The 17,908-nt window shown below is 33.1% G+C and overlaps 1 protein-coding gene across 4 annotated transcripts in view; it reads right to left on the bottom strand.

The window, feature by feature from the left end:
* LOC108906939 (growth factor receptor-bound protein 14) overlaps positions 1–17,908 on the bottom strand; it is a 700,528-nt gene that overhangs the window by 511,115 nt on the left and 171,505 nt on the right. The gene's annotated exons all lie outside the window — the stretch shown is intronic.

The raw sequence follows: 17,908 nt of genomic DNA, 5'->3' as shown, positions 1-17,908 counted from the left end.
GCAGTAATAATTTTCATTTCCATAAGTCATAGTTGAACAACTTTATTTCCATGAGATAGTTAACGATATCTACAGAGTGTGTTATAACAAACCGTTTATTTTCCCAATAAAATATGTTATGTTTACAGTCGGGTCGGTACACAAAGCTGTAAAATTTGTGGTATTAGTACCTATAATAATAATATCTCGCAATTTATGTTATAAATTACTATAACCGGCAACAGAATAAACAACTAAATAATATTTTATATATTTATTAATTTAAATTGGTAAATACTCAAAACATACTATGTGTTAAAAAATAGTGTATCTATACAACACCTTCAAAGGCAGCCTATAACTAATCAAAAAAATATATACGAACTAAGTAGGAATAAATTTTAAAAAAATGAAAAATTTGAAGGTTATTTTTGATTTTCAAACTGAATCCGCTATCAGATTGCAAACTTAACTGTACTATTTTTCTAAAAGAGTATTACTTCATTTGCAATTTCACTAAACTTAAAGCAAACCTTAAAATGTTATTTCGTTTTTTATTATCCTAAATATAACAGGGTTAAACTATTACTACATATTCTCTCATATAAACCTCGTTGGCATTTGTTTATTTCTGTAAATATTATAATTCAAATTACTATAAAAAATAACTAAAGTTCCCATTGTAAACAAAAATAAAGTGCATCGTTATTATTCAATTTGTTATATAAAGTCTAAAACACCGAGCAATTTTTTTTGTTTTAAAATGCAAATAGAGATGTTCAAAATAAAGCCAAAGGCGTAGAAAATACGATTTACGAAATGTTGGGATGCTTCAATTAAACCCACAGCAACTTTCCAGGAATCCAGGACCTTGTATCTACGGATTAGTGCGGTCAGTTACCTTAAGCAGCCTACACACGGGGCAATCTGCAGGGACCAATTTGTAGGGTGTTAGAGTGGTGGAAATTGGGTATGACTCTCCACACGGTCCAATCGGTCAGTATGGGAATTTGTATTAAAATGTAAATACGCTCTACCATGGCTCCAAATCTGTGATTTTTTTAACAACAACACGTATTTATTTGCTCCACGAGCCACATTAATCTAGAATCAACCTGTTATTGTCCCAATTGCGCTACACACCATACAATATGCAGGGCGTAAGGGTGGGGAGCAGGGCGGTTGTATGGTCTGCCGAGACAACTTCCCGATATCGGATAGTCGTAAAATAATTGTGACAATTCGCCTCTACATGAGGCAATCTGCAGGGTCCCTGCAGATTGGACCCTGTAGATTGCTCCGTGTGTAGGCCGCTTGTTGTCCTATGTGGAACCACTGAAACTAAGAATAGTTAGAATCGTAACCGCTAAGGATACAGACGTGTCCCCATAAAGACTACACATCCATAGATCTTTACATTTATTGTACAACACATATATTTAATATAGAGACATTTTGCATTAGCTAGTACGCGAATAACCACTAAATAAAGTTAAATAGACTACTTATATGCCTATTATTTGCAACACGAAAGGAGCTCACTATATCAACTAAATTATTAAAGTCTCTTGGCACGTGTTGTCACTTTAGAAGTGACAGATATTCGGTAAAGCAATAATAAATCAACGACATGGATTTGTGTATTAAAAATTCAGTTAAATTAAATATAAATATAATATTAAAATTATATAAAATGTGTATCATCCCGTAGCTAAAGTATATAATGAAGATTTAATCATAAACAAACCATACGTATAACATTTGGTTAGTCTAGTAGTTCTGAATTAGTCTTTTTAAATCGAGTTTGAAATATACATTTTAAAAGGCTTCCTATTTAAACGGAGTAGCCAATTACAAAGTGCAAGCCATTTGCGCATTCCGTTGGTATACTTAAGTAAAACGAAATTTTAATACAAAATGCTAATATGTACTAATGTCTAAAAAAAAAGAGATTTTGGAATAAAGAAAACTGAGCTGAAAACTGAAAACTTTTACATTTTTAAACAAATAATTTTTAATTTTATTAAGTTAATTTAATTTAAATTATTTGTACTAAAATAAAATTCCGACCATTGCTATCGCGATTAACCCATCACCCCCACCTCCCCCCCCCAACCCCTTGGATAATGTTATAGTCTTTCCGATCTCAGTTGAAGAACCAAGAGGTTGGCAGTATGTACCAGATTTGGTCGCTGACGCAGCAACTCGGCATTGAAATATTTGAAAAACTTGTTCCCATATTTATTTAGCCATACCCATATACAGGTCTCGTCGAACTAAACGTGGAGGTGGTAAAAATGTATACGCCCTGTTGAAAAATGCGCGCGCGGGCAAACGGTGTATAACACAGCTGCACTGGGCGACTGATCAATAAATCTCAGTTGCTGACAAGTGGTTGACAGCTTACCTAGCAGTGCAGTGCAGCAATGCGGAATTTGGTGTGATTCAGGTAATTTTAATTTATTATAGGCACCTTCTATTAATCATTCATGTTACAATTATTGCGAAAGGGATATTTTGTTTACTAATATGAACAAAATTACCAACAATATAATAAAATTGTTTGAGGACATAAATAAGTAAAACATGTTTTTGGTCAAATGAACACGAAACAGAAATTTTCTCACATTATATATAAATTATTATAATTATTTACCTAGCAGAAAACTTTTTGGGGGACGTCTATGAAACTCATTAAATTTTATTGCTAGACGTTTTTATACAAATTCAACTGACTTCGGAAAGACTATAGACGTTTATACAGGGTATTTGGTAAGTCCATGCATTCCTTGCAGAATGTTATAGTACGAGTGATTTGTGATAGATTTTCTTAATATACCATATTCCGAAGACGCATATTTTACAATCTACAGGGTGTTAAAGTTTTAATAAAAATATGCAAATTTATAAATATTGGGGAAACCGCTCAGAATATTTTAATGAAATTTTACAGGTTTTGACAGTTAACAACAATACACGTTTTAACGATAAAAATATTATTTTCAGCTTCACCAGTGGCGTGCGCACAGGCATGTCTCTAAATATTATTGAAGAAAAAAAATTATACATCACTGATTTTTCTTAAAATAAAAAATTATTTTTGAATTCCTTGTTCAATTTGGAAAAGAGAAGATATCTCGACTATTTTTCTTATGACGCACCGAATAAAAAACATAAAATCGATTTATTGCATGGCGTAATTCGGTTTCAATAATTTGAAAAATAGCAGAAATTATCCGCTTAACTGCTTCATACTTAAACACTCAAAGTGACAGTTATTACTAATTATATAAACAATAACAAAAACGAGTGCATAGCCAACTTGATAGTTTCTGTTTAGATAGTGTATAGTGAATCTAAAAACTGATCAAATCTTTTTTGTACGCAATTTTATCTACTTCCTAAACCGAAAATATAAAAATTTATCATATTTTGCATAAAAAAGGTAGCAATTTTTTATTTGCATATTATACCGATTATTAAGCATATAAATAGTAATATAACCCCAAAATTTCGTGATTTTATATTAAACCGTTTTGAAGTTATGCAATAAAAACTGTTTCCGGTGTTACCTCTTCAAGGGGCTGTATCTCCCTTAGGGGCCACCACTGACAAAAACTCTACTAAGGTTTTCATCATATGTTTTACATACTCTCCAATTTTGAGTACTTATTTCATTAACACCTTGTATATTAATAGTAGTAGTAGTAGCAAGCAATAGTTAATCCAACTAAGTAAAAATGTAAAAATACTATTTTTAATGGAAATTAATTCCTCTTTTTTTATGTAATATTTTTTCGCGATGGTATACGTCGTTGCCATGTTGGGCTACGTATCATCTGGTACCGTGAACAATGAACTATACATACACACTGGGTTTGTATCTTTCTTCGTTACAATGTTTATGTTAATTTTACTAATACCTAAAATGTTATATTTTCTGTTGACAATATTTAAACTGGTATTAATAGTTTACCTTCACATCAATTTCATAACGAGCCACTCATTAACAGTGGGACCAAAAAAAAAAAAAAAATGTGCGTCAGTCTGAAGAAAATAAAATCTCATTTAAAAATATACCTATATTATTTACAAGGTGTCCAAAATGGGTAACCGAGTTATAGCTCGGGGCCTTTATAGTCAAACAGACTGTATGTATACCTGTTTGCTTATTTTTAATACCGCGCATATTAAATTCATGAAACACTCTGTAAATAACATAGGGAACTATAAATTCGTAAAATTAAACACTGCATTGCATGCATACGTTTCTACGGACTTAATGTAACATGCCGTTATGTTCCCCTCCCAAGAGTATTGATGTTATACGACCGTAAAGCGCGGTATCAACGTTCCGTTTTATAACAAACGAGGTATCTAAACAAAGCTTCGTTTGATGCTGCAACGCTATTATTCCAACTAAATAACGACTTTTCTGCTAGAATAATTCCTGTTATTCAATGCGAAGCAGAACGTCAAACGCTATTTTCAGAATAAAAGGATTATTTAAATGGACATTTTCAATACTCTTATTACCATATTTATTAAAATCCTTTAGAAACTTTAAAATTTCCACGCAAATGATAAACTTAGACGACCTATCGAAAAATTTGTCATTTTTATGTTATATATAATTATAACGTACTATAAGATATCTAAACTAAAGTCATATTTCACCAATTTGTCATCTGTAAAATAAAGGTCGAACGCGGAAAAATCAGTTTTCGAAAATTGAACATTATTATTGCAAAAACCGATGATGAAATTTATGGAAAAGACGGTCAATCCAAAGACCAACATGTATGACAAAGACCGATTCGATTGACCGTGAAATTGTTTCTCCAGGTATTTATTAAGTAATTTCGTTCGTTTTTTTTTAAACTAAATGTTTAATTCCTAAACGTTAATTGTAGAAGTTAATATCGTAGATATAGCTTCTAATTGATCCAAGGAAATGTTCGGAAAGAGAAAAAAATTTAAAAAGTTGAAATTAAATAGCACTTTACACCTAACAAAATCGAACGTTTGCAAATTGGTTAGGCAAAAGCCGTTCGGGAATTCGCTCTTTTTGCTTATTTTTATTGTAATTTAAAAAGAACAGAAGTCACCTACGCCTCTTTCTTCACAAGATAGCTTTTTATAACGTTAATTGTTAATTCACTATTGGACGCTCGGGAACTCGCTCTTTTTGCTTATTTTTATGATAATTTAAAAAAAGAGAAGTCACCTACGCCTCTTTGTCCACAAGTTGGCTTTTTATAACGTTAATTGTTAATTCACTATTGGATGTATCGAGCCGGGATGTTAGAGAAAATTAAAGAAAGAGTTAGACTTTTATTTTCATAAAGATTTACAATGATAGTTCGTGTATTAATCGCGCTAGCAGCAGTAAAAGTTAACGTAATAAGTTTAATGGTATTCCTATCATAAGGCAAATTATTGTAAATTGTAAGTTAAAGAAAAAAGGGTTGCATTATTAATAAAACAGTTTAAATGTATTGCATACGTTGTTTAATATTTCTCAATGTGTTGTCAAATAATATCCGTCTTAAGTTCATCACAAAATTCAATGTTAAAAAAAAATCTAAAGAACACGGGCCCTAATGCTGCTTCCTAATGGAGCTAAATCCCTTTGACGAAGATTTTTATTCGACATCCCACTTCCGAAATTTCGAAATAAATGAATTACATTTTAAAGACCTATACTAATCATTTTATTCCCGACAAAATCTGTAGAAAACCATTCTAAAATTTGATTTAATTGTGTGCCCCTAAGTAGCTCATTTAGAAAGTATCTTTGGAGATACATTTATTGTTGTATTTATTATTTTCTTCAATTTTTTAATGTGGAGTTTAGTGATGAAGTTTGGTAGGGTAATGGGGCACTTAATCTTGTTACTTTTCGTGGGATGATAGATATTTTAAGATTTATTTTACATCAAAACGATGCACCTTACTGAATCCAATAACAGCACCTTCATTTTGTAAAGTCTGTTAAGTTTCGTGACAAAACAACCAACCAAAAACTGAAGTAGTTTTTATCCATCGCTTCATTTTAGGTTTATATTAGATTAGAACATGTATACAGGGTGTTCATTTCCAGTGTGCCAAACGAACACAGATGATAGAGAAAGTAATTTTGAACAAAAAAGTTCATATCGACATGTGTCCGAAACAGCCCCCCTGTGGCGCTACGCCCCTTTAAAGGGAGCCATTAAAACATAATTTTATTACAATATCTCCAAAATGCTTCGAAATATATTGATACAATTTTATACAGATCCGAACCAAATTGACACATTGTTTTTAGGGGCGGTTCAAAATCTGTAACTTTTTTTATTTGTCAAATTCGTAATTTTTGTTTCAAAAATCGAAATCCTTGACCATTTCTACATAAAAAATATAATACTTGGTCTATTAGGATATCTGCAACGGTTTTACAGAAAAAGCTGATTTTAACTTCTTATATGCTTCTACTGGAAATTAAAAATTATAAAGAACCTAAAATTATATTTTCCCTACATGAAACTCCATATAACTGCCCTACCTACCCCTACATATAACTTTTTGGTGGAAATGGTCAAGGATTTCGATTTTAGAAAAAAGAATTACGAATTTGACAAATAAAAAAAGTTACGGATTTTGAACCTTGGCTTGCCCCCCGCAGGGACGCCCCTGGAAACAATGTGTCAATTTGGTTTAGATAAAGCAATTCCTCGTATAAATAAATGGTACCTCTGTATAAAATTGTATCAATTTATTTCGAAGCATTTTCGAGTTTATTGTAATAAAATTATGTCTTAATGGCCCCCTTTAAAGGGGCGTAGCGCCACAGGGGGGCGGTTTCGGACACATGTCGATATGAACTTTTTTGCTCAAAATTACTTTCTCTGTATTCGTTTGGCACAACGGAAATGAAACATACTGTATATTACGAATTAATAAATGTATACGTACAAATGTAAATATTGTAGACAAAAATGACACTTCAATATTTATTGAAGAAACAAATTACAGATTTGGTATAATTTAACAAAAATTACATTTGACACAGTATCTTAATTAATTTTACCTACATTGAACTTGAACTAAAATACAGTTTATTTAGTTTTAGGACAATGAGACAAAAACAATTTTCAATACTTCTGAATTTTAACACCACAATATGCATTACATTTTATGTGATTCATTTTTTGATTATTCAGATTTGGCTACATTTATAAACTTTGTATAGGGGTATTACACACTTTTTCATTACCTCTATTCAAAATAACACCACGTGATGTTAACTTGAATTTAAAATATGTGGAATAAAATAAATAAGGGAAACTGTAAATTGTACAGAACGACAAAAGTTCGTTATTTCTTTTTAAAAATAAAGAAATACCGATTATACACCAAATCAGAATTTAAGACACGCCAAGGTGTCAACATTCGCAGAGTTTATAATAAATTTATTTGTTGTAAATGATTCTTTTATCTCAATATTTTTATTAGAAAGTATGGATTATTATGGCACCTATAGAGTAATTAGCTCATTTATTAAATTTTATATTACCGTAACCCACAAACATTTCTTAAAATCTACAAAACCCGTAACAATGCCCAGAACAGCTGTGCAAAACCATACTTATCTTATCAACTTCGACGTCACCTGTTATGTGGGTGTTGTATAATAATGAAAACGTAATATTGACAGTTGGTAGAAGGAAGCGCAAAAACAAACGCTTAGGTGGGGAATTCTGGAAGGAAGCTTAAATAGTTGAGATGAGAATAGTGTGAAGTAAGACGATCGGCACGCAGTGGGGCAAAATAGTGAAAAATCAAAGTGTTTAACCTGTATTAATTAGCATCTGGAAGAAAGCCTAAATAGTTGCCAGTGTGGGGATGGGAATAGGACGATCGGCGGGCAGTGAGGCAAAATAGTGAAAAATCAAAGTGTTTAACCCGTATTAATTAGCAGGTAATATTCTCCAAGTACTTTGTTGTTAATTGTTCGATGTAATCTTATGATTGTGATGGTTATAGATGTTCAATTATAATAATTCTTTGTATGTTTAGTTTCCATTGCTTTATGCTCAAGGGCATATATTTTTCTAAGGTAAAATTGTTACAATTATTATTAGCGATTACTCATCATTTATTACATGTTAAAATATGTATATATTGTCGTGACTGCCCAGATATTGCAATAACAACTCCTTTGTTTCACATTTAACTTGTTTTGTCCTGATTACATTGTTCGAGAAACAAATAATTAAGCATTTCTTGTGCTCACTTTATGTCATACGCATATAGGAGCCTTGTTGAACTTACTAACATTTTCGCCTGTGAGGAATGAATCTGTAAAAAGAATAATTAAATACAAAAAAGAGTTACTAAAACAGATCTTCCGAAATCTCAACTCATAGCTGGATTGCCTCCCGTATGGGACTCCAGTATCTTCCGGCCCTGTCGGCTAACTAACACCGAACCTTTTCAGTTTTACTTGGAAGTGTGTATGTCAAATTCGAGTGAGGTGATATTCAGTGAGATATTAAATAAGTCAGGTGTTATTTATCATTAGCAAAGGATCTTAATGTATGCCTTTTGTTAGCGGTTGTTTTGTATTTATATTTGGGTAGTTAGAGCAACGATCGTGGGTTTCTCTGCCATGCTCTTTCCCCAGAGGAGCTCTAGGTGAACCTGGCACTCCTATTTTATGTTAAATGATTGTTAATGTTTTTGCCGTTCTTTCTATTTGTTACATGTTTAATCTGAAGACTGTTGTACGTAAATAATAAAGTTAGGTGTATTTACTCTGCTTTTGTTTTATAAAATTAAACCATACTTCCCCTCTTTAAAGTTAGTAACCAGCGCCTTACGGTCAATTAAAAATTGTTGTATACAACGTAGGGATCCCTTATGACGATCACATATTTCTGGCCACAACTACGTATATTTTTTTTCGATCGAACCCGGCACACAGCTTACCGGCAGGTTGCAAATGTTAAGACAAAGTGAGAATTCAAAATTTGTTACTGTTCTAAAATGGCTAGAGTAGCAAATTTTATTTTACCAAACTACCCAAAGTAAACTAATGAATAAACATGTACTGAAAATCGTCACAAATACAATGTGTACATTTACATTTTGAAATGAAGGTAGATGTTAGGATGATAAGAAATTCACATGTAAAGTTACATAACCCATCATCCTCATGTTTTTAGGAGTGCCTATTTTGTCTTTTGATCTATAGATACTTCAATATTTGGAATGAATCCAAAATTACTAAGACGAAACAATTTTTAACTATGAATTTGTATTTTTGGCGACCTTATTTGCAAAAATTCGTGGAGCGTTTTTTCTTTCAGATGGGAATATTTTCAAATTGTTAACTACAGGATAGCCCATCGAAAACGTACCGCAAGGCATTACAGGGTAGTAATGAACTTTTCGGCAAAATCCAAAAACAAGTAAAGTTTGCTTCTGAGGGGGACAATTTTTGGCGCAAAAAGCGTAGCAAAATTTTCAACCCCCTAAGTGGGGGTGCCATCCCCCAAATTTTTTTAAATGGGAATGGGGGTCAAGTGGGGGGTCATAGAAAGGGCTTTTAATTCTCTATACATCGATTCTTACTTTTTGAAAATCGATCCATTATTTTAGAAAATATGCAGCTTTGAAAATACGAACAATATTTTTGACGAGAAATGCGAAAATCGATTTAATTTTACTTCAAAACTTACGGTATTAGCTTGGTAAATTCCTTCAAAAGAATTCGCTTTTTTTTTTCTGATTTGCGAATTCTTTAGCCTGATTTTGGTGAGCAAAAAATTGTCCGCTTTTTGTTTCGTATTTAGATAGGCCACAAGAAGTTGCTAGATAACTGTCTTGTGACTTGTAGTTGAAGAGTACCAATACTGCCGAGTCTTTTAAATTGATTAATTATGGTGTACTCAATTCCAGAAAGAGTAGAAATTATTGAGCTTTTTTTCAAAAACAATGAATGCGGAAATCGGGTCGCCGAACTGTTCAACCAACGGCATCCTGAGAAACATGCGTCTGGAAAAATTGTTCGCGAATTGGTGGCCAAATTTCGCGAAACTGGCTCCGTTCATAACAAAAAGAGGCAGGTTGAAAATCCGGTACTAAATGAACCTACGGAAATAGCGGTATTGGGGCAAGTGGCAATGGATAGTACGCTGAGTACAATGCAATTGGCTACTGCGACAGGAGTGAGTCGTACAAGTGTCCAACGAATATTAAAAAAATACAAATTCCATCCTTATAAGATTCGGCTAGTGCAAGAGCTAAATGAAGACGATTTTGATCGTCGTTTGCAATTTTGCGAAATAATGACTGAACGAGCGATAAACGATAATTTCCTCTTTAATGTGTGTTTTTCGGACGAGTGTACGTTCTTCTTGAATGGTTTAGTGAATCGCCATAATTGTCGTTACTGGGCTGATACCAATCCAAGGATTTTCCATGAGACACACTCCCAACACCCCCAGAAGTTGAATGTATGGGCAGGTATTTTTGGAAATTCCATTGTAGGTCCTTTTTTCCTTCCTGGAAATTTGACAGGCGATATGTACTTGGATTTACTACAAAATGTCATCGACCCAGCTCTAACAAATATCATAGAGGACGACCCTGCTTACAATGAACACGAACTGATTTTCCAGCAAGACGGAGCTCCTCCACATTACTCGCTCAATGTGCGCAATTACCTAAATGAGACGTTTCCAGGACGCTGGATAGGACGAAGAGGTGCAATTGAGTGGCCCCCTCGGTCACCCGACTTAAATCCTTTAGATTTCTTTCTCTGGGGGCACATTAAAAGCAAAGTTTACAGCACTCCACCTGATACCTTGGAAGATCTGCGAGGACGAATCATTAATGTATGTCGCGAAGTAACACCGCAAGTGCTCCAGAATGTTCGACAACGGTTTGAAGACAACCTGTATCATTGTATGCAAGTTGGCGGACAACATTTTCAGCATTTACTTGACTAATACCGTAAGTTTTGAAGTAAAATTAAATCGATTTTCGCATTTCTCGTCAAAAATATTGTTCGTATTTTCAAAGCTGCATATTTTCTAAAATAATGAATCGATTTTCAAAAAGTAAGAATCGATGTATAGAGAATTAAAAGCCCTTTCTAATGACCCCCCACTTGACCCCCATTCCCATTTGAAAAAATTTAGGGGATAGCACCCCCACTTAGAGGGTTGAAGATTTTGGTATGCTTTTTGAGCCAAAAGTTGTCCCCCTCAGAAACAAATTTGACCTATTTTTGGATTTTGCAGAAAAATTCTTTACTACCCTGTAATGCCTTGCGGTACGTTTTCGATGGGCTACCCTGTATATAGGCAAGCAGTGCACCCCTAAAAAGACGCACAAAAAAACAAGTGGACCGCCCACGGAGGGGGCAGCATGAAACCTTTTCTAATCGCAAAATTACGTTGTTGCGAACAAATAACCTTAATAACATTTTTCTGTATCGACGGTCATGAATTTGTTATTAACAAAAAACCTAACCTCGGTACTAATAATTATTGTGATTAAGTGTATCAGCACCATTACCATGTGTTGCATAAACAACAAAGTAAAAAAAAGGAAGTGGAATGAAAAACAAAAATGTAAAAATTTAATAACTCAATTTTAAAATTTATGTGTATCCAATACACATACAAATTATGGCAATTTCCCCGTTTTAAAAATATGTAGTCTGAAGTTTAACAAATACTATTTTGTTTACAAATGAGACAAGAAATCAACAGCTGGTTATAGATACCGTCTAGAATTTAGAATTAGAAAACATTTTTGATTGTATATCTTCAATAAATTAAGCACGCCAAAAGTAATATTTAATCGCAATCTTTACTGCTAAAGTTTCCTTGATCATTGTGCTTACAAATAATTTGATTTTTATAGAGAGTAATTTATGTACCTACGTACCTACTTTTGGTTTTTATATTCATCGCTTATCGGTTGTTATTAAAGCGATCGTAAGCGAGTAAAACCTTAAAAGGGAAAACGGCGATGATTAAAACGTCTAGATGGACTAAAAGTATTTTGAATTATATGATTCTGAAAAAGATGTTTGTCGGTAGTAGGCAGCTGCCGCAAAAAGCCAATGTACGATTGTCATAAAAACCTTCTACATCGTTAAAAACCCTTTAGTGCCTTCTTTATCGCTATGGCGCGGCGGTGCGGTATTATGAGTTCTCATCGGAACGAAACGTGCTTGGGACAAAGAAACTGTTAATTGGATATTGCCTAAGTTTTTTTCTGTACGGCAAAAAAATAGTTAAAATCATTTTCAGGTCTCCTTCTAAAGTTATAGTTATGATTTTTGAGTTGATATACAATTTTCGGGTGCAGCAGACCCTCAATTATATTATTACATCATTTTGTTTATAATAAAAACAGACAAATAATAATTCTTATAAAGCTTTTAACCTTGACTGGTTCATTCAATGTGAAAATGTAATTATTAAATTATTAAACCCTCAATACTCTACCATAACATATTGATTCATTTGAAACACATTAGAAGAAAAAAAGTACCTAGTCCATGCTGGACACTGCGCCCCAAGGACATTTAAATAAAGGGGACTTATTTATTTACATTTCTAGATGAAGCCTGGTCTATTCACAGTCTAATTGTATCATTGTTGTCAGTGTATAATTATACTGGAAATGTACTTAATATTTTTATCGCAATTTTTATCACAATTGTGAAAATTATTATTATAGGATAGTATTATTAAGTTATGCATACAATATTGTTAAATTCTGTACATATTAAAACTATTTTTCATTTTTCATATTTGCCATGTTTGAAGACTTGGCAACTACGCAATAATTTGTAGCGTGTTCCTCGTTCGTTCTGCCGTGGTTGGCAGAATATGGCGTCTCTTGTTAGAAAATAGTTGTGATTTTAGTAAGTGAAACGTGATTAGTGTTTATACATGTATTTTGGATAAACTTTTAAGGTGTGAATATGGTTAGACAGTGCAGAATTTGTAAGAAATTGGATTATAAACATCCACATCAGCTATCCTTCCACAGGTAAGCGTGCTTGAAGGTGACTTTGGAATGTATATGCAACTGTGGCCATTGTCGTGCGTGTGGGTAACTTTTATTTGAATAACGGTAAAATTTTATAAAACTGACTTGGTATTTTTTTAAAATTTTTGCTGAAATAGTAAGAAAACAATAATATGAACCACGTTTGGCCATTAAAATCAAAGGAAAATGCTGCACCACAAATAAGTTACAGACATTATTTATATTTAATATATTTATAGGTATTTCAATGTTATCCCTTATACCCAACATTACAAATTTTAATCATTCATCATTTTCATTTTCCTCTACGACAAAAACCTTTTCAAAAATATATTTACAATTTTACTAAATGCACGAGCATAAAAACTGAATAAATACAACAGCAAAAATATGGTGGTGGTTCACTTATACATAAAAATACCGAAGATGCAATCGACTGAAAGTTGCATTCATTCAACCATTTGATGTTCTCCTTTGGGAATATATTTTTATGTCTCACTGAAAATTTGCCTCAGTATTCTAAAAGTGAAATGTGAACGTTTTTAGGATGCTTGGGGATGGTGCAACAAGAAAGAAATGGTTACAGTTATTGGGATTCCAAGAAGTTATAAAAATATTATATATATTTATTATAAAAATACTGAGTAGCTGTTGAAATATATTGACTTAGGACTATAAAATATTTTATTTTGACCCATCCAAAATGTACGACATTGGAGATGTAATCGCGCGCATCAGTTGGATGAAAATAAAGCCCTCTGCTTTCCCCTTGTCTAGCTTCACCCAACATATGAGATAGACTGTGACATGCATAGTCCCCTTTATTTAAATGTCCTTGCTGCGCTCTGATATATGGTCCTCTAAGATGTTTCGGTTATTACCTATTGAAGACAGAAAGTTGTGATTGTCGCGAACATTGTCCCCTTTTTTTACAGAAACATTCAGGACAAAACATATACTTGATATGTTTTTTTTTTTTAGTTTTGGAGTTATAGCCAAAAAATTAAAATATGTATATTTTGGGTGATCTCTGTAGCGCCTCGTCGCACTTTTTTCAGAAATTGACAATATCTTACTGATTTTTTAATAAATTTATAGATTTCGGATCTCTGATTTATTTTAGATGAAAACCATGATGGAAGAAAGACAGCGTTCCGTTTATTCCAAAAATACAGAGGCGAATTTCTTGGAAGATTTTGGACCAAAAAGTCTTAATAATCACGGACCTAAAGCCACTGTTTTTCGAGATACAAGGTGTTGAAATTTAAAAAATATCGTTCCTAAATATCTCTGAAGATGTTTTATGTAGATTTGCAAAACTTCGGTTAGTAAGTAGTTAGCTACCTAATTAAAGACAAGGTTATTCTAAACTAAAAGACAAATACCAGTGGTGGAAATACATTGAAAACTCGGAAATTTTTGGAAATTCAATCAGTTCATTTGTTGTAAAATAGAGCCGTGTTATTATATTTTTGGAAAGCTTAGAACATCTTTTAAGTAGGCCATGTTCCAACTAGTTCCATAAAAAGATCTGGCAAAATGAATTTTAGATTTTTTTTAGAAAGTGGGCCTGCGTAAAGCTTGTAGTCCAGGGCTTCACCATAGGTTAATCCAGCCCTGTCTGTGCTGATGATCGCACTCATAAACGTGTGCGGTATTTTCAATTTATGTTAAATTTTATAAAAACCCATATGCAATCAGTTAACAACCATCAGATTTTTGCTATCATGTAGTTAAAAACTATTTTAATAAAGCTAAAATGTTTAATCAAATATTGAAATAAAACACAAACTATTAATACAATATTGGAATCAAATATCTTTCTAGGTTTAATTATTTACACGACATGAAACAACTTATTTTTAAAATCCGATTGAAATTGGCGAAGTAATAGTTTGCGACGCTTTTTAAGGCACACCCTGTACATAAGCATCAACCTTTCTATTACTAATCTACAGATCAATAGTAATGTGTTTTGAATGTTACACAGTATTCTACTTTTTTTATTTTGTAAACAGTATATCCCAATGTATGAACATGTTATTTAATTATTTCAGGGTTAATGCAACTTACTATGGGAATTAATGTTTGTCAAAAGGTTAGTCCAATTGAACCGATCAATTAGGAAAACTGATGAATGAAGAATTTTAAACGGAACTGCCTACACTCCTTTCGATAAACACCCAAAAAGGGGGAACTTAATAACTTCAGGGAGAGAAAATTTCCTGCGTCAAACTCTCGGTGCATGAGAATGACATAGGAGTAACAAAATTAAATTACGAAAACGAGATAAGCCGTTGTCGGGCTGTCCCTTGTTTTATTAGATATATTGAGTCTGTACGAGACGAGTATATTTATAGTGTTTACACGATGACGCCTTTGATATTTTTATCCATGTGCTAAGCTAAACTAATAGAGGGTATCTCAAAACAAACGCAGGATTTCATATAAAGGAAGATTTTACTAATTAAAAAGTTTTTACATGTTTATAAAGGATAGACATTGCCATTAAATATGAAAGAAGATATCGGACAAATGTCCTCCGCAACTCATTTGGCATACTCGATCTCTTTTAAGAAAATTCTGTATCACGAGATAACTTTTGTGCCGAGCGGTTTTAGTTTTTAAAAACAAAATTTCTTTTTATTTAAAAACTTTCACAAAAGTATCGATGAATTAAAGTCAAAATGAATACAATAATCTCAAAGGTATGAGCTCTGTATTACCTCTAGACGATAACTGGTTAAACAATGAACTTGACCCATATTTATAAGTTTAGCAGAACAATGAAACTGCAAGGGTTGCAGTCAGCATCTTGTCAGGATTGATAACTACGCTTTCGCATACATGCGGATGAATTTAGTTGATAACTCTTCGAATTTCTGCCTTTAATTCAGGAATGGTATTCATTTGGGCAGAATAAACTTTGGACTTCACGAATCCAAACAGGAAAATGTCGCATGGCGTAAGATCGCATGATCTTGGTGGCGGTGGCCAAGTCACTTCACTGTTACGTGAGATGTGATGTCTATCAAATTTTTACCGTAACAAGTACCGTATGACCAGTGGCACCATCCTGTTGACACCACATGTCATCAAAATCCTTGCCATACAAATGAAGCCACAAAAAGTTCAATAGCATCTCTCGAAATAGTTCTCTATTGACAGTCACTGCGTTTCCAGCTTCATTTTCAAAAAAGAACTGACAAATCACCCCACCAGCTTAAAATCCACACCACACTGTCACTCTTTAGGTATACAGTGGTTGTTCTTGAATCATCCGAGGATTGTCTCTGCCTCAAATTCGACAGTTTTGCTTATTCATTCAAATACTCACCAAGAGGGAAATGTGCCTCGTTGCTAAAGATGATTTTCTTAGTAAAATCACCGTCCACTTGTTGATTGTCCAACATACAATCAACGAATGTCTGGTGCATTAAATGGTCCTCTGGTTTCAATATAATACCTTTGTTATCTGAATCTTGAATGAATGCAGATGCATATCCTTTGCTAAAACCCGCTCCATTGTGCTTTCTGAAATGTTTTCAGTGATCGATGGCGCACTGAGGTTACAGGAATTTCCGTTACACTATCAATCATCGGAAGCAATATTTTCGGCTGAACAGCCAGTACGAGGTAGGCCTGTTTTTTTATTGTCTGCAACCGAATCTTTTTGTTCAAATCTGGCAAATAATTTTTTCACAGTTGTTTCAGTGGGGGAGTTCCTTCTACCGAAAATTCCACGTAATCTGCGCACAGTGTCAGCTACATACTCTCCGTACTTGTAATCAATTTACACAATCTTCACTCGCTCATCCGTCGTATAGCGGTCTATTTTGTTTAACCACAACGTATTTCCTACAACACGTGACCCTGCACAATGCTGCCAACTCTTCGGACTGAAAATGGCGCACAATTCAAATTCAGCGTTACTTTTAGGAAAATTGTAACAAAAATTAGATGTGTTTTTATTAATAGCAAGTATTACTTTTTTAGCATATTATGTAAGTTTACTATATCGGAAACAAAATATTTTAAAATAATATTTCTTTAAATACATACATTTGAAATTAAAATAAATTAACAAAGAAATAATAATATTTTGTTATAATCCAATAATGAAATAAATATTTGGAATAGGAAAAAAAATATCAAAATAAACTAAAGAAGATATTTTTTAGAGCGCCGATATCGCAAATGCGTTTTGAATAGAGCAAGCAGCATTAAGAAATTATGCAGTTCATTTAAAAAAGTATATGAATAAAATAATAAAATTCTTCCAAGAAATCCTGAATGGAAATATTTTATATCGCTCAATTAGTACGGTTCTATTGCGCCGCCTTTAGCAACACTGACATTGGTATGTCATTGTCATTGGGTGGCGGGATCATCATCACCTATCATTGTGGATCTCTCTTTACAAATTTCCTATACCTATAGCATATTTTTAAAGTACCATCATTTATAAGAATTACTAGATACACTGAAGAAATTCACTCACGTATTTTCTACATGCAATAATTTTTGTATATAAATTTTACACAATTGTTCAATATCAATCTTTAAATAATTATTATGCATTGATTTGTTGTTTACTGAAAACTTATTTTTAATTTCGCTCGTATGTGCTTTGTATATTGCTACCCGCTTGTGGGTGGTAAAATAAAATTTTAATAGATTTTCCTTTCCAAGGACAATAAGGGTCTCTCCAACTATAGGGTTGGCCCTAGCTCAGCTCAGCAATGGGGGTGGGGTTGATATAACTGAAAATAATTCTCTTAAGGCGCCACCCGTTTTACAACCCGATGGACAGTACGCAAGAATGCTGGAGAGACGCCGGAACCTTTCAGTACAAAAAAAACGGGAAAAA

Source organism: Anoplophora glabripennis, unplaced genomic scaffold, assembly GCF_000390285.2.
Source record: "Anoplophora glabripennis isolate ALB-LARVAE unplaced genomic scaffold, Agla_2.0 scaffold244, whole genome shotgun sequence".
Lineage (NCBI taxonomy): Eukaryota > Metazoa > Arthropoda > Insecta > Coleoptera > Cerambycidae > Anoplophora > Anoplophora glabripennis.
This window is presented reverse-complemented; position numbering and strand designations above follow the sequence as displayed.